General features: G+C 44.9%; 1 protein-coding gene across 2 annotated transcripts in view; it reads right to left on the bottom strand.

Annotated features, from left to right (window-relative positions):
* The window catches only part of LOC143215757 (uncharacterized), a 281565-nt gene that overhangs the window by 172811 nt on the left and 85853 nt on the right, over positions 1–22901 (bottom strand). For both annotated transcript variants that reach the window (XM_076438167.1, XM_076438169.1), the window contains exon 2: positions 17923–17974. The gene's annotated coding sequence lies outside the window, so the exon portion shown is untranslated. The remainder of the gene's footprint in view (positions 1–17922; positions 17975–22901) is intronic.

The following is a 22901-nucleotide window of genomic DNA, read 5'->3' as shown; positions in this document are numbered from 1 at the left end:
AAATTAGTTTCTATTATCGTTTGAGAACAGTGGAGGTATTGTTGACCTGCTCCACTGAGTTAATTTTGAATGTCGGGAACAATTAATTCTCACTTGAAAATAAGTAAGAATGTAAGTTTTATGGCTGTGGCAGTGTAGTCTGTCAGACGGCCGGCCGAAACTACTGGATTAAATTACCAACGGTCTTTAAGATCCTTAACAAGCTAGTAAACTTTCTTCCCGGGAAGAAACAAGCGTAACAAGGGTGATAATCTCGTCGTGGCCTAGTTGTACAGTCTGACCTATGGCAGATCCGTTCTACTTAGCCCTGTGGATCTACCCGCAGACGATTATATGTACAACGTCGACCCTATTCCCCGAATATGCATATATCCCAATGGTCTTAGGAGCCGGCGTCCTCGCACCTCGATATCCCAGCGGTCCATCATGCCAGCGTTCGCAAATATCCCTAATATCCATGGTCGAGTCGGGGAGCTGTCGTGCAGGCAATCGCCCCCGCTAATTTAATCTACTCGGGCGGGGAGGGGGATCGCGGGACCACCACAAAAATTACCAACGACGAAAACGATCGTCCCACTGATTATAACTTCGAGACCGGTAATTATGTGTTCGTGCCGGCTTCCTGACCGAGCGGGCCCCGAGCACCGTGTTTATACCCGAAAATAATCTTCTGAATTTCGTGTCGATAAGCACGAGGACGGGCGGCGGTCGACCGAGATTTCCTTCGGGAAAGTGGTTCTCCTCCATGAATTTAATCAACGTATCGGCCCGTTTACCGGCGTATATGGAACACTTCCGGCGACAACGTGGCACGCAGCCGGACTGGGACGCGCGTCGGCCTAAATTTTCGGTCGCGCGACATTTATCGAGGATACGGTTTCGATTCAATTTACCTGCCTCCTGTCCGCCGGATATAAAGCTCGCGCCATTACAAGGAATTCCGGAAAAAGTACAGGGTCTCTTGTTTTGTCGCGACCGTCGTATTCGCGAGTCTATCGTTTGGTTGTCCGCCGAATTAACCTTAGACAACAGTTTCAATTTTATCGGATCGGATTGGATGGAATGAAGGAAATGAAAGAATTGCGTTTCGTCCTAGACTTGCCGGAGGACTCGTCAGTAAGGCTGTACCGACAAGTCTTGCCTTAGACGCGCGCAGATCAAACCGTGTTGATCTGTATTTACTTCGCTTGCACGGTATCGGTTGCAAGAAGTGTAACGCTCGGTTGAGGATGGCTAGTGTCACTCGTTCGAAGGATCGTAATGAACTGAGAGTGAACTCGACTTCCATACACAACACGAGTTTAGAGAAGCGCCTCGTGGATGAGAGGTTGGCTTTAGGGTAGGGAAAAGAATGAATCGTCTTTTGTTATAAAGGTAAGCAATCTGGTTGGTGTTGCCGATCTTTCGCTTCCAATCAGGACATCGATCACTCTTTACACTTTCTTTCGATTGGTTGATTGGAAAGAACAGTAGGAATATGCCTGAGTTGGAGAACGAGAGGTTTTCGATTGTTTATGAACATGCAGCATTTCCATGTGCCGGGCCTGTGAGGGCAATGCCATCTCTTGGCTTACGAGAGTAGCAGTGCAGATGAAACGTATACATGCGAATTGTTTATTGTCCGAAATATACGTACAGAAATCTTCAATATTAAGAATTGTGTATGGGTCGGCCGATGCACCCTTGGAAGCATGTTGTAAGAATTTAATGGTGTCCGTTTACCGTAGATTTACGAGCTAGCGCGTATCCTTGAAACAAGATGGTCGAGGGTGAACGTGGATACTTGACCAGGATCAACGAACGCGAGGATTCTTTAGACTTTAGACTGTAGATATTTTATGACCGTGCATACAATCGACCCATACCGCGATTGGGTTGTTCCGAAGGTTGTAATACCTGAAGCGAATGTCGACTGTTTTTGGTTAGTTACGGTATAGCAAATTACTTAATCCCTAACGGTCTCCTGGTCACGACAATGTTGCAGAACATTCGAGAATCGACTCTCCGTGTTTCCGATGTTTGGGGGGACGAGCGATTGCTAAAAACAAATACCGATCTTGCATTGTCGTGTCGCTGTTATAAGGAGAAACATTGTAAAGTGGGGCTCGATTGTAATATACTTGCGAGGGAAGACCCGTTAATAAATCTTTCCTTAGAAAACGAATATTTGCGAGGGACAACGAATCTTGAGACGGAACATCTCTCGAAATTATACATATGTCGCGACCACTATAGAAAAATGGACCAAACAAATGACCTCGGGATTCGTAACAGATCTCCACCGATCCAGAGGCGCGGAATCACGCTGAACTGGTCACGACATATAATTTTGAAACACCCTGTACTTACTGGAAATGTACACGGTACATTTACTCCGCTCTACCCCGTCACGCCCAAGAAACACCAATACCTCGCGTCGTTATTTTCCCTCCCTTACAGGCATTCGAAAATTGCACTTTTCGGACGTGCGCGCGGGCGCGCGATCGCCGCTAGCGAACGCGGGATAAAGCAACTAAAGTCTACTTTATTCTCCGGTGAATCGCGTGGAAATACCGGGCGCACGTGCTCTGTTACGGTTATAGCGCCTCCGCCGTGGAAAACCGTCTGCTTTCAGCGTTAGTCTCCCCCAAGCTGCCCCCCTCTCCTCTCCGTTCAATTTCCTTCTTATTCTTGATTTCATAAAAATTCCACCGCGCTACCCGTGATTCTGTTCCTCGCTACCGAATGGCGATCACACACTGCTAACGTTTGTTTACCCCTAACGTGCCGCGGTCTAGCTCAAATATTGAATTCCCCGGCTCCCTCTCTCTCTCTCTCGCCCTCGGGACTAATTGTCTGACACATGACTGACTTGTTCTACTGAATCTGGCTACTTCCATTCTCCACGGCCGCGCGGACTGCAGAACACCGCTCCCGTAGATTATTTACTCTTTCCGACGAACCAATTGCACTCAAATATTGATTTCTCCTCGGATCTCCCGGGGGTAATTGTCTAACACATGACTGATCTGTTCTACTGTGTCTTGCGAACATCTTTTCCCACGATTATCCTCAGCTCGGAACTCTGATGCCGTCTGTGTAGACGTAACGGTGCTACGAGCACAGATTGTAGTCTCGGTATTCCCGAGGGTATTTGTCCGATATATGGCCGACTCATTCTACTGAAGCCGATAAATTTCTCTTCATGCGATTTGCTGAACCCTAAGCTCGAAACGGAAGTCATTTTCCTCTTAACGGTGAGGGATCAGGTATTGATTTTTACAACTCCTTCGTGCAAACCGTCGGACGCATCACTGATTCATTCAAGTGAGTATATATAACCATGTTTTTGAATATCTGAGTTCTAGAATCGTATTTGCATTCGTTCACGCTTAACTGCAAGGAAGATTCACTTAATTATTGACTTCTGGAGAAACGGCTGACACAAGATTGACACATTCTACTGAGCGCAGTATTTTGTTGGATTATTACCGAGACTTGATGAAACTTTTAAGTTCAACGATGCAGTAACTTCAATATTGAATTCCTAGATCGTCTTAAGTGTAAATGGTTTATTCTAATCAATCTTATAAATATCATTCTCAACGATGATCGAAGTTTCGATCTCCTTATTTTGACGCAGTTGAAAAAGACAGTATACATTATTACGCCTTCAATCTTATTACAAACTAATAGGTCAGACTGATTTGTGACCCGTTCTACTGGAACAGGCGATAATCCTCTACAGTTAGAAATATACTTCGACTGTCAATCTCCTCTGTAAAATTAGTAGCTTTATGACTAATTTATGATAAAATTTCGGGAGGTGCTTGTCGCGTTCAAATATTTCCAATCACTGCCGTTTCCGGGAGATCGATCGATTTTCATGAATTTAGGTTTAAGACACTTCGAAATCAGTGTCTTGGTAGATTGGAGGGGAGAGAGGTCTGCGAATCCGACTAATAAAACGGCGTGATCGTAAAAAGCGAGGGAAACGAAGTTCCACGAATATTCGTACGCAATATCGTATTCTTTTTCACTGGCGCGAGGTCCGGCAGGGTCGATGGTCGGACAGACGGATGGATGGACGGACAGGAAGTTTGGTTGACTCGTTTACGGCCAGCGAAAGTTTTCGCTCGCGTTCGCAAAAGTATCCGCCAGCGGGTGGACGAAAGGCTCCGCCACTATCCGCCGGGATTTGATTTTCCAACGTGCTCGCGGTCACGGTAAATTCGTGGCTGGCATTTCCAACAAGTTCATGGAACTCCTCGATCTTCTGGCCAGAGCTTGTCCCCTTTTCAGACGTCTACCGCTTTCAGCAAAAACTCTCTTCCTCCGCGAGCGAAATTATCTGCTTTACATCTTTTCCCAGTAATATTTTCGTGCAACTAAAACTTCTCTGGTCTAACACAATGTGTAATTACTAGACTGCAGATCTTTATGCAAAATAAAAATTGTTTGCATCGATTACAAGCACTAGAAACGAAATTGAATGTTATTTCTTCCCCTGACGATTTTAATAGAGGAGAAATCATGTATTGACATCTTCAATTTTTAAAATTTTTCAACACTTTTGAATTTCATCTTCTCAATTGTGCTATAAATGCGTAAAGATCCGCAGTGGAATAGTTACCATAGAACAACGGAACGATTCAGCAGCATTTATCAACAGCGATCGTTCACGTTTGCTGTTGTTTATAATAAACTGCAACAAAACACGGGTACGAACGAGGCCATAAAAAAAAACGAATAAACTCTCAATCTTCTCACAGTAAATCTCAATATATAGTCGAACCGGGTATCTGAATATTTAGACGTATCTTCAGTCTCGCGTGCGAATTAAATAAAAAATATTACTCTTGAAACAGTGGAACTTTTACGAGCGCCGTTGGTTTGTCGTTGGACATTTTAACGGGGGTCCAATTGATGAATTAGCCCCCTCGGAGCTCCGGTAATTCCATCCATTATTCCCGTTCGCGGATCCAGCTGAAAAAGCTTTTTGTACGAAACTGTTGTGAGCCTATCGACGCGTATATATTCCGCGAGCGAAATTCTTTCTTTTTTCTCCTGTTTTCGCCCACGTGTATCCGTCTCATTTTCATTATTGAAGCCGGTGCACGGGGCGGCGCGCGGCGTTTTCGCGGGGAAGAAACGTCTCATTGTTTCGCCCAGCGATGCATTGTGCCGAACGCTCGTCACGCGCAGTTGCGCTTCCATATCTGTGTCGCTCATTTTCAATGAATTCCCCGAAAGTTCGCTGTTGGCCCTCGCATTCTCTGCATCGTTCCCGAGAGCCGAGGTCGGAACACCCCCCCACCCCAGATGGAGGAACGGGGGTGGGATTCTCTGGGTGGTTGTATGCCGCGCATTCGGAGCTCCATCGCGGAAGAACTTCCATTACTTGATTTCGCGAGGCGAACTGTGTCAAATGAAAATATACGAGGCCCGATGTATGCAGGACCTTTGCTCCTGAAAAGAAAACCGATTCTAAGGAGCCGTCGCTTTAGAAGACTGCGCTCTCCCCGATTTCTTTTTTTCAGACGTTTGTCATCCCTCGTCGGTTTACTTATCGGCGAATCTTTGATCTACCGACTGCCTTCTCCGGCATGGAAAATAGGATTTCAACCCCGCAGAGATCGCGGTGCCTTTCGGCATGCTAAATGTATACGTTCGACAAATGATAGACTTGTTTCACTGAACCGACGAAAAATTCTACATATGTTAATCGTACACGACTACAACTCGAGAGCGCCATGTTTGTTGGACTCAATGGAGTACAGGTTAGAGTTCGCTCAGAATACAGGGTGGTCCGCCTAAATAGCTCCATTATTTGTGGTGTGCTAGACTGCGGATCTTTATGCGAAATAAAAAATCATTGCATTGATTGCAAGACACAGCAGCCAAATAATAATTTCATTCTTCTTCTAATTGTCTTATTAAGGTGAAACTAATACACTGGTGGCCTTAAATCTTTTTAACACCTCCATTGTTTTAAATTGTACGTACCCATAACAAATGTTTCTAATGCGTACAGAGTTCATTTCAAGGTCACGTTACTGACATGTCTGAATGCGGTTTAAAGGCAACTAGAATATGCAAGTAAAAAAGAAATATACATTCACAAGTAAACGAAACATCGAGGTTCCTGGAAGCTCCGGAAAAATAAGATCTTCAGAAAAAAATTACATTTGCAAAGCATTGAAATATTTGTTATGTCATGGAAAATAAAGGAGATATTTAGGTGGCTACGTTTAGGTGGACCACCCTGTATACAGGAACAATATATAAACGGGGAGTTGAATTTTGGATTCATTGTGGAATTACAGGTCTGACAAATGGTGGATATGTTCCGCTGAAACCGTGAACAATCCTGCACGAAATTGGAATAGTACAAAGCAGAGACTGTGGTTTGTGTTTAATGCCAAATTGCTGGTCTGGCGCGTGATGGACTTGTTCTGCACCGATGAAAAATCCTAGGAATATTACAGGCCTGACAAATGGTGGACGTGTTCCACTGAATTGATTAAAAATTCTGCAATGGTCTGGTGTAACATACATGGTTTATATTTTCGATTTCGTATTTTTCCGGAGCACCCTGTGTAGTCGATCGAGGCAGGACGTGATGGACTTGTTTTACGCTGATGTAGAATCCTAGGAATATTACAAGCCTCACAAATGGTGGACGATTTCACTGAATTGATTAAAAATTCTGCAATGGACTGGGATAGCATACATGGTTTATGTTTTCGATTTGTATTTCCGGAGCACCCTGTGCTCTACGCCGATGAAAAATCCTAACAATATTACCGGCCTGACAAATGATGGACAATTCCACTGAATTGATTAAAGATTCTGCAATGGACTGGGATAACAATGAAATCGGTTATTTGCTCTTTCTTAACGGTCTTTATACCTCAGTTCAATTTAAACCAGCATGGTACTCAGTCATTAAATTATATTCTTTTAAACATTTCTTTATGCATAGCAAGTATGTTCTTCAAAAGATTTTCTTATAATCAGTGTTTCATTTCCCTCGTTAAATACCTATTATATTCATTTATTATATATTTTCAGAAAATATATCATTTTCTCTTGAAAATGATCCAAACCGGGATCGAAACGTTGAGAGGTTAATTTTTGCAAATTTGCTTAGTTTGTACTACTGATCGAAACCGTGCGCCGCGAGCATATATTAATTTTTATGAAATGAGTTGTGTTTCGGATTCCGTATTTCCGGAGCACCCAGTGTAGTCGATCGAGGCAGGGCGTGATGGACTTGTTTTACGCTGATGAAAAATCGTAGGAATATTACAGGCCTGACAAAAGATGGACGTGTTCCACTGAATTGATTAAAAATTCTGCAATGGACTGGTGTAACATACATAGGTTATATTTTCGATTTCGTATTTCCGGAGCACCCTGTGTAGTCGATCGAGGCAGGGCGTGATGGACTTGTTCTACGCCGATGAAAAATCGTAGGAATATTACAGGCCTGACAAAAGATGGACGTGTTCCACTGGATCGATTAAAAATTCTGCAATGAACTAGTATAACATACATAGGTTATATTTTCGATTTCGTATTTCCGGAGCACCCTGTGTAGTCGATCGAGGCAGGACGTGATGGACTTGCTCTACGCCGATGAAGAAGCTTAACAATATTGCCGGCCTGACAAATGGTGGACAATTCCACTGAATTGATTAAAGATTCTGCAATGGACTGGGATAACAATGAAATGGGTTATGTTTTGAATTCGATGCGGAATCTTAGCCCGTATTTCCGGAGCACCCTGTGTAGTCGATCGAGGCAGGACGTGATGGACTTGTTCTACGCCGATGAAAAATCCTAACAATATTACCGGCCCGACAAATGGTGGACGTGTTCCACTGAATTGATTAAACATTCCGCAATGGACTCTGACAGCATACATGATTTGTATTTCCGGAGCACCCAGTGTAGTCGATCGAGGCAAGGCGGGATAGAGTGGTTCTCAGGTGGAATAGGCAAGCCGAAAGACAGGATTCAAATATCGTCGGGCTATCAGCGAGTGGGGCGTAGCGTCGCCTCATTGTACGTGCCACTCGTCGCAGCCCAGAGTCCCTGGGTTCGTGTTTCCTAGTGGGCCGCTGTCGTCGCCGGGGCGAGATACGAAATTTTACGAGGGAACGTCCGCGCCCGCGCGAGTCCCGTTGCGGAAGGGGTTACATTACCGGATGTCGTGGCACGACTCACCGGGCGATAAGGATACGTGCCGCTCTCCACCCACACGTTCCGCGCGTGTTTGCCCCGTGCTACCAGCTCCGCTACGTTGCCCGGCTACGTTGCATTCTGAGCGGAAGATGAATGCACCGCTACGGAACTCCCGTGGATGAGAATTATATCCGAGCCACCGATACCGTGTTTCCGCGCGTGTCTCTGCATTTTTCCAAACCGGACACCCCCACCGTTCTTCCATTTTACCGGCAAGATGGCAGTGTTTAAAGCTGGAAAGTCATTATTAAATAACTGTACACGATACACCTACAGACGTTTTTCTTCGAATTTCCCGTGTAACCCGGCGGATTTCGTATCAACGCAAAGTTTGGCAGCAGTGGAAAGCAGTGATGCATCCCGGCATTAGTCAGGCGCCGTTCCGCCCGACGAAATTGCTAATTGTAATCTTTGAAATTGCATTAAATCCGACGCCGGTCGGGAGCGGAACGGTCAAAGAGTAAATTGCGCGAGCTTTTCGTGCTCGGGAAACGTTGGTGGAGGAGGTGGAGGAGGGGGACGGGTACACGGTAACGAGTAATAACGCGGCGAAAGGAATTGACAGAATAACTTCAGGTAAAATTGTACACTTCGCGAGGAGGGCGCCGAGTGCTCTCCACGACGCGTCCTCGGCCACCTAAATTAAAGACTCCGTTAGCGGAGGAGAGGACCCCGATAACAGGGGTGCCACGCCGTGGCTGCCTCGCAACTGATTAATTTCAATTACCAGGGGTAAGGCGATCGGCCCCTGGGTTCGCCCCTTTGACAATTTAAGTTGTTCATTGCGCACGGCTGTTCGCGAAAATCGCCGGTACGAAACGCGTCAACGACGGTGGATTACACGTCTTAAACAGGAACGATTCTTCCGGCGTTGTATTCTTTTTAATTGTTGCACTCACTTACAATTAGACGTAGTGCAGCGCGGTTCCCGGCATAAAACGACAGCGTCGCATTTTATCGCCACTTATTTCCGTTTAATTAAAACCCTCCTCGCCACCGACTGCGTGCCAGACGATATAATTAATGTGACTTTCCGTGGCGTAGTCGTTCACGTTACGTACACAGTTTACTCAAGAGGTCAGGTTCTTCGTCCTGGCTGGCGACTGGTCATTAGTGTTTGATGAGACGTTCAAAGGCTATTTTTTACCGTTTATTGTTGACAGACTCGTCTGGAGAGTCGATCGGCCGGCCGATACTCGGAAAACGGAATTAGGTACGTCGGGAATCGTCTCTCGCTCTGTTTGCAGCCATGAGCACTGACAACAAATTATCCCGAGCAACCAATTTCATGCTCCACCTATGTACGAGGAAGGCTCGTCCGTTCTTGGATTGGAAATTCCGATCGATTGCCTGAAAAACTGACCCCCCCCCAGAGATCAATGGGAAGAGCCGAACGAGGATTCTTAACCTCGGATTCCGTTCAAGTATATATGTTGAGGCGTGTATATTAGGCCAGTCGGCCCCGGCAGATCTGACTTTCAGATCTTCTCCGGTGGAGAGAACACCAGCGGACACGAAGGGGTTAATCGTCCCGCTATAAATTACTAGGCTTGATGCATTGCTGCGTGGTTGGTCTACTGAGCTGCACGCCGGTCTTTGATATATGCATATATGGCCGCCGTGGTTGGTACACCGACCAAGGGAGAATCGCAACACAAGTTCCAGACCTAAGACGTGCGCCGCTTTCCATGTCTCTATTCTGAAGCGAGGTGTTGCGCCGCGAATGTCAAGCTATCTTTCTGTCTCTCTCTCTCTCTCTCTCTCTCTCTCTCCCCCCGACTCCATCTTTCTTCTACATATGCATTGCCGTTTATATGATTTTGCACCTACGGTCGTTCTACGCAGTTTGAGGGACATACAGCCACCGTCGTCTGTGTGCTGAACACGATGTTTTCCCTTGTCGCAACCACTGTACACATTTTCTTGCGGAACATCTGTGTTGCCTGTAGCGAAGGATTCATTTTCTTGTAGAACCGTTTTTTGTTTGCCGACTACTACTCTTCTGCCTAGAACGTAACACACTGTAGAACGTCTACGGTGCTCGCTTGTGTAGCACGGATTTATTTTCCTTTAATCTTTTCCTGTTTGGCTGCTAAACACTCGCAGAATGGAAACTCATTTTCTCGTAGCACTACTTTGCCAGCTGTACCGTGGGGATTTATATTTTTCAGAACCATCACCCCGTCCTGCTTTTTTTTTGCGTTGCAGAATTCCTTTCGGTGTTTACTGTTGTTATGGATTAAACGTCTTTGCTTCTCTATTGTTGAATTCCTATAGAATTATATTTGTTCTTCTCTTTGTTCTTCTACCTCCAGAATGCTTCATAATCCTCGGGAACAAAGTTTGTAGGACGCATCTGCATAGTTGTAAAGAAACCTTGTAGAAAGTTTTCGAACCATGAAATTACCACTCTGTTGATTACCCACCGAGAATTTCCTTTTTTACGGTAGAAATTTTACTAGAAAAATCCAATTTTCTTTGGAATATTTGATCTTGATTACCCCGAGAGCAATGTAGAATATTCTACGGACGCTGAGTTCGACTAGAAAATGAGATTTAGTGACTTTTGCGGGTTCAATGAGAGACTCGAAACCCGGCTACCGCCGCTTGGGAGAGTTCGTCGCTCTATCCACCGAGCTACTAAGCTGTTCGCTTAATGCTTTATAATCTTCGCTCTTGAATCGCATTCTCTGCCGGAAGATTAACGGTCTCGCTCCTGGTGGTAGTGTTTCCATCGTTGGGACCGTTCTAACATAATTTTTCTCTATTATTTCGATATTCGATCCCGCGGCTCCGATATTAAATTTAGCGGGAACAACGAGGCGCTAGTTAATCGCCGAATTATTCAGAAAATTCGATACAATCTTTCCGAGCGTGCGGCCCCGGTAAGATTGCATTCCGGGCTTTATGTAACGGCGCGTCACGTGCATGATGTACGAGGAGCTGCGATTGCTTTTGCACGGCGACCCGGGAAACTCGGTGTCTCCCTCGACGGTTACACTGTATTACAGGAAGCAATTATGACTGCATGTTCTTTCCGGTAATAGATAACCACGGTTCCCTTGGCGAGTGAGGAATGGCCACTTACCGATTCCTCGCCTAACCGGCCCGACCAATACCGAATTTTTCCGCTAAATTTGTTTATTATTTTCTTTATGCATTTATAGCAAAATTGAGTAGATGTGAAGTTCTAAATTATCGGGCAATTCTAAAAATTGAAGATGTCGATGTACAGGATATTTCACCTAACTTGACCACCTTGAATATCTTTGTTGTTTTTAAAGATACGTCAAATGTCTGAAAAAAATTTTTGCTTTTATGGAATTTTTTTTAGAGATATAAATTTTCTAAAATGGAAGGAGGTATTTTTTCATACATCAATCGATGCATAAGTAAGTAAATGCTAACGTCTAGTACGACAGTAATGGTGTTTTAGAGTTATTTAAATTGAAATATATCTCCTGAACTACTAACTCTGCGACATACATAGGTTAGTACTTTTTTTATAACGAATGTCCAGCTGCATCGATTGATGTATTAAAAAATTCCTCATTCCATTAAGAAAAATTAATATCTCTAAAAAAATTACATAAAAACAAAAATTTTTTGGTATCGTATGTGTGTGAGCCCCATTTTACCATTCAACTTTGTCCTTCAGACATTTGACGTATCTTTAAAAACAACAAAGATATTCAAGGTGGTCAAGTTAGGTGAAATATCCTGTATACGATTTCTCCTCTATTAAAATCATTAAGGAAAGTAATAACATTCAATTTGGTTTCTACTTCTTGCAATCGATGCAGACAATTATTATTTTCCAGAAAGATCCGCAGTCTATTAATGGATTGCCGAACGCTCTCAAAATCTAATTAGGCAATATTATATCAAATACAACTAGAAGCAGGCTACCAAAAATTAGATAGGTAAAAGTTGTTAAAACGAGAATATTGCTTCGTGTTCAAATGGTTAATAAACCTGCTGCTTTCACTTGTGAAATAAAAAATATATCGAATTAATCTTTCGCGTCGCGAACTTTCTCTGTATTTTCGGACGAACGCCAAATGAAGTAATATCACGGATTAAAACGGATCGGATAAGGGCAAAAGGTCATCGCGGGAGCACAGTTCGAAAATGTAATTGCAGGCGCAGGTTAAATATTCTTTCACGGTTCCAATATTCGAGACTCGTCGAATTAATTTAATCCGTTTCGAAATATATCATTTTCATCCCTTTCGGAGGGGATCGTTTGCCGTTTGGGACATTGATATTTCGCGATGGATTTCCGCATTCACGTTCGAGAAATGGAATTTAAATAGGCGTCACCGGGGCATTCAGGAATCCGTGTCGCCTCGCATTTTCAAAGTAAACAGAGGATCCCTTTGGCGTGGCGGGCAAATATTTTTCGAAAGCAACAAACTCTAAATAATCCAATCGTTGGCCGTTTCAAGTGGCGCGCTTTTAGTTAGCCGGGTCGTAACGCGGAGAGTTCGTAACGCGAACGTTCCGTCACAATACGAGCTGGCCGTATTAAAAGTAAGCAAATGAGGCGGGCGACGGTTCTGAATAGCTACTTTCCCGCAACATTCATCCCGGGGAAAAATCTGGCTAACAAGTCGCGACAGCGAAACAACGTAATTCGTCTTTTGAAAAGTTCGCAAACAAGCTTCCCGCCGCATTTACGTGTCCTTGCTTTCTCGCCGGGTAGAAATCTTCGTAACCGAATTGCCGCCAGGGCTTGCTTACACGATTCGTTTCCCGCTTTCCCGACAAGCAACCTGAAAACCCTCTGTCACAAACCGAAAAGAATTTCGAGTAGAACGGCTTCGGAAAATTTCAAGTTTCCAGTGTCAGAACTTTTTTAATTCACTGTGGTATTTAGCAATTATGTGTCGGAGGGGTTGTTGGGTTGCCACGGATATTTGGGCGTCGGGACGAGCTCTATCGCCGAGATCAGCTGGTGGTCGCAACCGTTAAAAACCGTTTACCGTTCGTAAAGATCGCATTTAGATAACTAATAGGAGCCGGGTAATCTCTTCTTGTTCACGGTCGCCGGTTTTCCATGCGGCGAGATGGAGAGGGGGTTGAAAACCGGCGGGGGTTGTTCGTTCTCGAAATGCCAAGCCCCGAGAGGCGCGGCGAAATGTTTAAAACGCGTGAATCACCGTATAATGGAGCGTGAAGCCGGTTCCAGCGAGTGAATTTAAACGGGCCGTCCCCGCACGCGGCCACGTCGCGTGACACGTGTCACGAAAGTGCACGGTGTCACGTCTCGCGTGCCCTTTCCTCTCCTGCCACGGGGAAAAAAATCCTGTTTAGATGGAAGACGAACCGCCTGTCGCCAAGCCTCGCTGACCTTTACTCGACCGGGATCACGGGCGAATTCCTCGAACTGGGGCTCCAACCGGATCCCATGGAAATCACCGACACAAATTTCCCCGACACGGTTTTCACTGACAACATTTCACCGAGTCCAGATTTGACCGACAATAACTTTGGCCGACAACGCATTTAACCGAAAACGATTTTGACCGACAACGAATTTGATCCACAACGACTTGAGACGACCACAGTATGTATTATCATATGTATTATATGTATTATCATACTGTGGTCGTCTCAAGTCGTTGTGGATCAAATTCGTTGTCGGTGTAAATCGTTTTCGGTTAAAGGCGTTGTCGTCCAAAGTTATTGTCGGTCAAATCTGGAGTCGGTGAAAACCGAGTCGGGGAAATTTGTGTCGGGGAAATTTGTGTCGGTGATTTCCATGGGACCCGCTCGAACCACCTTCAATTCCCACGAAAGAACATAAAAATAATAAAAAGGAGGTAATTGCGTAACCGTCGCGGCACGAATTAATAATCAATTGTCGGAGGATCTGCTTGGAGTTTCACAGTTTACAAGGAGAAATGATACTAATTAATACCGCGATATTTCGAAGTCAACAAGCCAATTACCCCATCCGATTTTCCATTTCTAACGAACGCCACGTGGAAAAAGGCGAACGTCGAATAAAACACGTCGGCCGGGGCGATTCGTTACCGCGGGTTTTTGCGATTTGATGAAAACAGGGAATTCATAATTAACCTGATTTAGCAAGCGATGACGCGGCCGCGCGGGAGAAACGCGGAATATTTAATATGATAATTTGCTGATCCCGCCGCGCATAAAATAGGGACACTTTATGGAAATCGCCGGGCCACTCGGCATTCATATCACTTTTGATCAATTGCGCCGCTCTAATAAAACGTTTATTGTAATGCCGCGGCGGATATTTAATAACTGGATGGTTGCCCCGCGGGAGGTAGATAATAATATACTTTCGTTGTTATAAATATTTGACCGGTGCGGTGTTGCTGTACTTGTTCGCGCGATTATGTGTCCTCGGTACGGGGCTCGCGTCTATGCGACCAGCTGAAGCTGAAAAGTTTCCCGGCCGGGATATATTCCATTCGGAACTCGTCTAAACAACCCCGAACCCCGGCGTGCTCCGCGTTTACACAGCTATTCGTGGAAATGCCTCGACCTCTTCATACTCCTTCCTCTCCACCCTTTCTACTCTCTCGCTCACTCTTTCTTTTTATTTTCCCTTCTACACTTCGCCTCTCTCTGTACACTAGTATTTGCGTATTTTTTACGCTCTGCAGAGCCCGCATCCCAGACTGTCTGGACGTCAGTCTCCGGCGTGTCGGGTCTATCCTCCAGCCAGACATCGCAGCGCTCTCGAGAAATATCGTGGAAATTATTTGCCAGCGACGGGAACGCGTAGCAGCGCGCCCGTGCACGGTCCCGGTGTCAGAATTTTATTCCGCCGCGGGTAGTATCTCGGGTACACTAATTAATATTGACGTCCGCGAAGATTTCATCGCGCCGCTTCGACAATTTTTCGAGTTTACGCCACCCAGGTTACGAATGTGGATGCGTAAAAGTGATTTCGCGCGTTCCACCCGGAAATAAACGCTGACACAGTTTTATTTACACTGCGGCTCGGTGTGTTACGAGCCTCTTCAAACATCATTCGACAGTTTGGTGCTCTCGCGGTATGGCCATGGAAAACTATGGTACTTCCGCGGCAGTCCCTCGAGGAGCAGCTGGTGTGAATAGTCGCAGAGGTCGACTATTATTTCACTTGGAATTACGGGTTATAGCTTGTTTACCGAGAATCTGTGTGTTCCATGCGCTTTTAAGGATTTCCATCAACAATCGACACACCTATTTTATTGCTGTTGTGAAACGTTCTCTGCGAAAATGTTTCATCAAAGGATGTATAGAATTGTTTCCGGCGGGTAAAGGGAGAGTACAAACTGGTTTCTCTCGGACACGCCATTACACGAACGCAACATCGTGTATAAGGATCCGTGAGAGTGGAAAAAGGAGGAGGAGGAGGAGAAACCGTAGAGCAAGCTGTCGGATCAAAGACCGACCCGGGAAATAAGATCTGAGCGGATTGTTGTTTCCGAACGAAGTCGAAACTTCTCCCACCCCTCGTCCCGACCAACCAGCCGGTCCGTCATCCCTCAAATCCCATTTTCAATGTCCAGAAGCTTTACGATTCAGTCCGTACGCGACGGACTTCTATAACTTCCGAGGCGCTCGAGTATGGAAAACGATATAGGAGCACGGTTCCGCACCGAATACGTGCCTCAAAGAACACGCACACAGACCTGTACGTACCTCTATATCCACACACGAGTAAGTCCGTCGCCGACCGACGTGAATTTCCATCTGGACGATTCAATTTCACGACGAATCGTCTTGTCGACGACGCCACCTTACCACGTGCAACGTCCGTGGAAAAAATCGCGTGTTGATGCTTGAACACCGATACGTCGGTACTCGTGTTCGCGAACGTTTCTTGAGCCGGATTCGCCGAATCGAACACGATGTTCCTCCCCGGTAGAAGCTCGAATTTCATATGTTACTTTTTTGCCGAGTCGCCTCGTGCTGAGATATGGATCCGGTGTGCATCGGGGATCGACGAGGCGCCGACAAATATCTATGATCTCACCGCTTCCAGCTGTGTCCGACCTGTGGCAGACTCGATCTACTAGAACAGGGTGCAATGGAGCGTTCACCCACTTATACAGATGCTTGGTTCCGGTATTCTTAAAGAATATTTAATAGATTTTAAGGGAATGTCTGATGTATCTCACTGACTCGTTCTACTGAATTTCAATGGAAACTTTTACGTGTCGATATTCATTGCTGTTCTTCTTAAGAACTCTCTCGTTTCCAAGATTACATGGCTGCGAGATGCGCCTTCCCATTTCTCGGTAACGCAACGATGGGGTTTCTTAAAGCGCTAGATAAATTATCAATCTACGCCGCAATCGCCCCCAAATTTCCTATTTATACGTTTACGAGGCGTAATTTGCATTATTCGGCAGCATTCGCTTTCTCATTTCTCGATATTGCAAAGATGAGTAGTCAAAAGCGCTAGATAAAAGAACAATGTAGGTCGTAATCGCCCTCAGAAGTCCTATCTTTTTTGTTTACGAGACGTAATCGACATTATTCGGAAGCATAAAACTGCGCATGTAGCTGTTTTCATAAAGCTGCGATAGCTACGTGCTGCCAAATAGTGAAAATTACGCCTTGTAAACGTAAAAATAATTATTTAAATACAAATAAATTTTTAAAAAATACCACGTTTTTAAAACGGACTAAAAAGTATAAAATAAATTTTTAAAAAACACCACGTTTCAGGAACGGACTAGAAAGTATAAAATAATTTTTTCTAGCCCCATACGGATTCCTAATCCCGTATAGATAGTCCTGAAAATTTGTGATTGTGAATTTTTAATAGCTATGAAAATACTTATAATAATACGTAGTAACTTTGTAAACACCGCACGGAGCTCGAACGCACACTGAGCTCCTTTGGTGCGAAACGGGTCAGTGGAGTGGGGGTGAGTCAGAGTGGGAATGCGTAATGGAGTAGGGAGCGCTGTCGCACGGAGTGGGGATCGTTGAACGCGACACGTAAGTACTACCGAGCGTCGCGCGGGGAGGTGTAACGGTTAAATTTAATAGTTTATATCTTCTAAACGCATAGGCTTTTAAAATAATTTTTTTTTAAATATTGCATTGTCATCCAGTTCTGAGCTACGTTTAACATTTCAAGCCTCTAGCTCATCGGGAAGTTAGTTTAAAATCAATTGCAAAATTTGTACCGAACAAACAAACAAACATACAAGAAAGCGAGCTAATAAAAACGTGGTAAAATAGGACTTTTGAGGGCACTCGCGGCCTAGATTGATCTTTTATCCAGCGCTTTTGATTTCTGACAAACCCCATGTTTGCATTATCGAGAAATGAGAAGAAGCTCATCCACACCGTTGCAATCCTGGAAACGAGAGTCTACCCCTTGACACATTCTAACGGAGCAACATGCGGCTGTGTAATTGAAAGCTTTCTGTCGCTCGTCGGACAAATGGCCGACTCTTTCTACTGATTTAGATGCGACGAACTGGCGTCGAGATGCGAGGCGTTGGCGAATTATGCGTTTCCGGCGGCGCATATTGTGCCAATATCGATCACGCGGTCGAGTCAAATTACACCGTTGCGTCGATTGCCAGCCGAGACGCTATTAATTAAATCCCGTCGTCCTTTAACTGCGAGCGGCGAGATTTATGGCGCTCGTGGATCGTTTCGCGTTCGGCGACGGTACGTTCGCGAGTTGAATTTTTCACTCACCTACGGCAAGCGGATCGGCGGCTTTCGTTCCGGAGACGACGACCCCGCGGATCTGCAACGAGACAAAATCTATTGTTTATCGATCGTTCGTTGTCGAACGTTGAAAAGCGAGATGGTTTATTAATCGGGCCTGAATTCGCTCTCGACGAAATAACTGTTTCGAGTGAGATTTGCATTTGAAATCCGTTCGCGGAGCGGCTATTCAGCGTTAATCATTCATCGTTTGAAGATTTGTTAAAGTGTTTCTATTTTATTAGCCGGCTTGAAATGGAAAATGTGTTGAGCATTATGCGGCGGCGAATAAACCGCCGCGAGAATATTATCTATTTTAAATGTATCCTCCTCTCTCGTCGTAAACGTGGTCGTTATTAGCTCCGATTAGCCGGCGAAATAAAAGCGAAATTATTTCAGTGCACCTCTGAGGTTTAACCTGTCCCGGAGGATATTTCAATCAACCCGTAATCGCCGGCATTCTGCCGTCGTTTATGCAACGAATTGCCGATACAGGGAATAACGAAGCTAGAAATAATACAGCAATGAATTATTATCAGGTTCATTATCGGTCCCAGGTGAGAGAACTTTCATTACAATTTCTACCAGTATTTTTTTTCCAGGAATAATTGTAATTTCAGTTAACCTCTAACAGTACACTGTGTCGACATGACAATTACTAATCCACTAATCTGGACGCTTTTCTTAGTATTCGCGGAACGGTAGAGTTTTCAGTGAAACTTTCTAGATGGAATATTCGTTATTGGAAAATTACCTTTATTCTAGCGGAAATGATTTCGTACAGACTCCGAGCACGCAATATTGATAGCGAGCGCGTGTTCCTGATTTATTGCAATTCTTCTCTTGCTATTGGCTACGGCAGTCAATAACATTCCTCGATCGACTCCCTCGTAACAGGTGACTGCGGAACCAGCGACCATAAAAATTCTTCGAAATCGATCAAATGCATTTATCGATTTAATGTGACAGGAACCGACAAGTGCAGATTATTTTTTCCGACCTGTTCCGCGTCCCGGTGATTTCCATCGATCGTACAAACAGGTCGACTCGATTATTTGCGAATAATTGCAACGTCAGCCTCGCGCGAAAGGTGACGCTTTAGAAGAACGCCTCGTGAAATTAGATAGAATGGAGGCGAGGCGTCGGGACGATGCATGAAATTCCTGATTTCTCGAGGAACGCCGATCAACGACAGCAGACGTCGGGCTGAATTTCTGGAAAGCGATCTAACGCCTGGCAAATATGTCTAGACGACAGAGACTAGTGGAAGATAAAAAAGCGACGTGAAAAGGGCTTCGTTTATTGGGCGACAAGACCGAGGACTGTGTCGATAATGGGTATGAGACTATACTGACGCGTGTAGCAAAGGACGCTGCTATTCACGACGCAATAAAGTCGCAGCTTTGTGCAGTGTTAAGCCGAGTCTCGTATTTACAAGGCTTTATTTTTCTGGAGCTGTAAGTACAGTTCTTTCCCCGTTTCCTTCTCGCGTCTGTCATTGTACAGGGTGATTCTTTGTGACTTAAAAATAGAAAAAAGTGCACATGCCAGCCTCTAGACTATCCTACAAACTTGAAGTAATTTCGTCAATGAAATCAAGCCTGGCAAAAATAAAATTTTATTATGGGTTTACGATTTGTTCCTTTCTACGTGATCACTAGTCTGCGGATTTTATGCATTCATGGCAAAAAACGACCTCGTATTAAAAAGATTTAAGGACATCAGCGTATTGGTTTCAGCTTAATCAGATAATTCAAAGAAGAAAGGAAACTTCGATTTCGCTTCTCCGTTTTGCAAATCATCTACACATTTTTTATATTGCAAAAGAAAAACAGGCACATACAGATCGAATTGAGTCCTCCTCCTCCTTTCTCGAAATCGGTTAAAAAGACTTCCAACTGGCAGTCCCGCCAGAGCAAACCGGTTAATTCGCCAAAATATGATCATCACCCCTTGCATCGGTGTCTTCGGTTCGCAAGAACCACTCGGGAGCATTCCGAACATCCCGTACAAGAACAGCGAAGCGTGTCCCGTTCCCGCAAGCAACGTCTGCGGCATCGAAACGTAGGATCGCGGGTTCGGGGAGGGGTTGGAGCCGATACGGTTCCCGATATTCCATTCGCCGGAGTGGTTGTCCGAGAGACAAGGCTTGGTTGTATCGAGGTAACGAAACACACCGTCGCCGACAAACGTCCGACCGTAATTTCCAAGTGCTCGGCGCGGCGTGGAGGTTGCCACCCCCGCAATTCCACTCGCGCGCGGGGTTGCGCGCCAGGGGGTGTACAGGTGGCGCGTTCGAGCGTGGACCGGAACCGAGTCGCGCAAAGACGGACGCGCTGCACAATTTCCTAAAAGTGGGAATGCTTCGAGTGTCTGTTTCCCTTTTGTGCCGGCGATCGACCGTGAATGACATTAACACGGAATTTCGTCGGCACGATGAAATCATCCCCTCTTCTCTTGCACCCCACCCCACTGTCTCACCTTCTTTGTTTCGGCCTTTATCAAGTCGCTTCCTTGCCGGGTATCGCGCCCGGCAATTTCACTGCCCGGGACTCGGGTCGACCAAAGGAATTCCGTGAGTCGATCCTTTATACCCCTTAAAAAGATTTTCTGTACTTTAATGAAAAAAGCTTCTCCACTCCAGACACCATCTTCTAGCCACCCCTCTTTCCTCCCTCGGCTCTTCCGTCCTCACCAACTCCCCTCTCTCGAATTCCCCATTGCTATGGTTCCCTTAACCCTCCCTTTGAGTCTCCCTTATTTTCCTCCCTAATGTCCCCGCATTCTTCCACGGGAACCACCAACGTGTACGTGTTTCCGCTTGTAAATTCGTGGCTTTCTTTTCCTTCCGCGCGACTCCTCCCGGCTGCGTTGCTACCTCGTCCGCCACCGTTTCCGTTTACATCTTTATCTGTCCGTTCTACGACCCACGCTACCTAAGGTGCTTCCTTCGGGAAGACTTTGTTGAACCTGGGTCGCTTTGTGCTGCCCCGGCTAACGACGATAATGATGGCAAACGTCGTTCGACTCTTCTTGGCCTTTTGTTCCTCAGCTCCGCGACTGTCGCTTTAGCGGCCTCTTAACCGTTTCGGCGAGATAGTGTGGCGGTCAACGGAATCGTACCAGTTCTACGGATTATTGCTCTAGTTTTTTTTTATGTAACCTGTTTTAAAGTAACCTCTTCTGTTAGTAACCTAGGGGCATTCATTATTTATGAGGTCTTGCCTTACCAAGGATGGATTAGAGGGAGGAGAACTAGTCCATCTTGCATTCCATTCAACTCTAATTTCTCTTTTAATTTGTTTTATCATATCTCTGTGCGAAAAAGAGCATTCTGTAGGCATTTCCGATATCCCTACGTGAGAGGGGATCCAAGAAAAGATGATTTCTTTGTTGTTGATTTGAGCTTCGATTAAGGCATTGAAGATGTGAATGATAATGGGGTCTTGCTTTTCTGGGTAGGATAGACTCTCTAGTACACTGGCGGAATCGGTGAATATTATAAAATTGAAGTCCTGAGAAGAGACAATGGATTGAACAGCTCTCGTAATATGGCATATAGGCTTCACAGAAAAAGCAGAGCAAAAGTCAACGAGTTTAAATAATTTACGACGATTAGGGAATATGACAGAATATCTACATCCTTCGTTAGATTTGGAGCCATCTGTAAATTGCTCCAGTTTTGTTAGCGTGGATGTAATTCATTCGCGATTAAATATCGGTATTTTTAACGTAATGCGATGCTTGCGACGTTCCTTCAGTAGGTTAAGTCAATCATACGTCAAACCGTTTTTCTGGAAAATGAACTTTCGCATTATTGTCACTCTTACTTAAGATTTGACAGTTTATCGGATCGGAAACTCCAATTTCGTGGATCTCAAGATTTCTCGAGACACATCTCAGCTGTATAAATAAATACCGTCTTCGTGTATATTAACGAAATATTTAGTTTCACCTTTCTAGAACTAGTTCACGAATATCCCTCCGCAGAAAAATCCGCAACAACCTCCCCTGCAATAATAATCGCAACACGCGACCAGAGATGCCCTAACCGTGTTAGCACAGAGTCTAACAACCAACAGCAATAAAACCATAGGAAAGTATCCCGTTCGAGCCCGGCAATCTTCTCGCACACTTTCTCCGCGGAATCCGGCCAATTACGGCGCGAATGTGGCCAATTTCTGTAATGGCACCGCGGAGCATAGTAAACGGTTGTTAAGGCACATTCGTCATTAGAGTGCCGGGGGTTCGACGTAATGTTCTCCGGTTTCGGAGTAGCGCCTCGACATCGTATGTCTTCCTTCAACCAAAACGGACCCTTCTCACAAATTACTGCTCGGAGAGGCAGCCAATACCAAGGGGGGACGTTTCTACAGATTTTCCTATCCATGAATCAATCTCCTGCACCGACTGGATACCCTAAACTCGACCGGTATCTTCCTCTACTGCCGGTGACCAATGGTACCGTTCCGTGAAAGCGATTAGGCGGCGCAGAGTGTAGCGTTTACTCCGAAAAAGTTGGCCAATACTATTTTCAACAGAAACAATACGGTTTCCTATGGCGGAAAAAAGAACATCGGGACTTGCTTGGAAGCTGGAAAATTTCTTTCTTAACACTTTACCGACCGGTGATTATTGCTTAATTTTGAAAAATCTATGGTTCATGGCTAAATACTTTTTAATCGAACCATCAATAGTAACAGCAATTTTCATTATGAACAAACAAGACACCTTCAATAACGTTATCTAATAGTTTCATTTAAGATTGCAATGTAAAAGAAAATTTCTATGCTTTCTTTTGGTACAGCAAAATTATTGAAAATCCTATTAACAGGCTTCCGGTAGGTAAAGCGTTAAGAATTCTACAAATGCGAAATATCGCAGTAAGTCCTCTTCAAACTCGAATAATTCTAAACAGGCACACGACAGTGAAGTGAAAATTGAGTATTACAAATTCTTTACTTTCA

The sequence above is a fragment of the Lasioglossum baleicum genome, chromosome 14 (genome assembly GCF_051020765.1).
Source record: "Lasioglossum baleicum chromosome 14, iyLasBale1, whole genome shotgun sequence".
Lineage (NCBI taxonomy): Eukaryota > Metazoa > Arthropoda > Insecta > Hymenoptera > Halictidae > Lasioglossum > Lasioglossum baleicum.
This window is presented reverse-complemented; position numbering and strand designations above follow the sequence as displayed.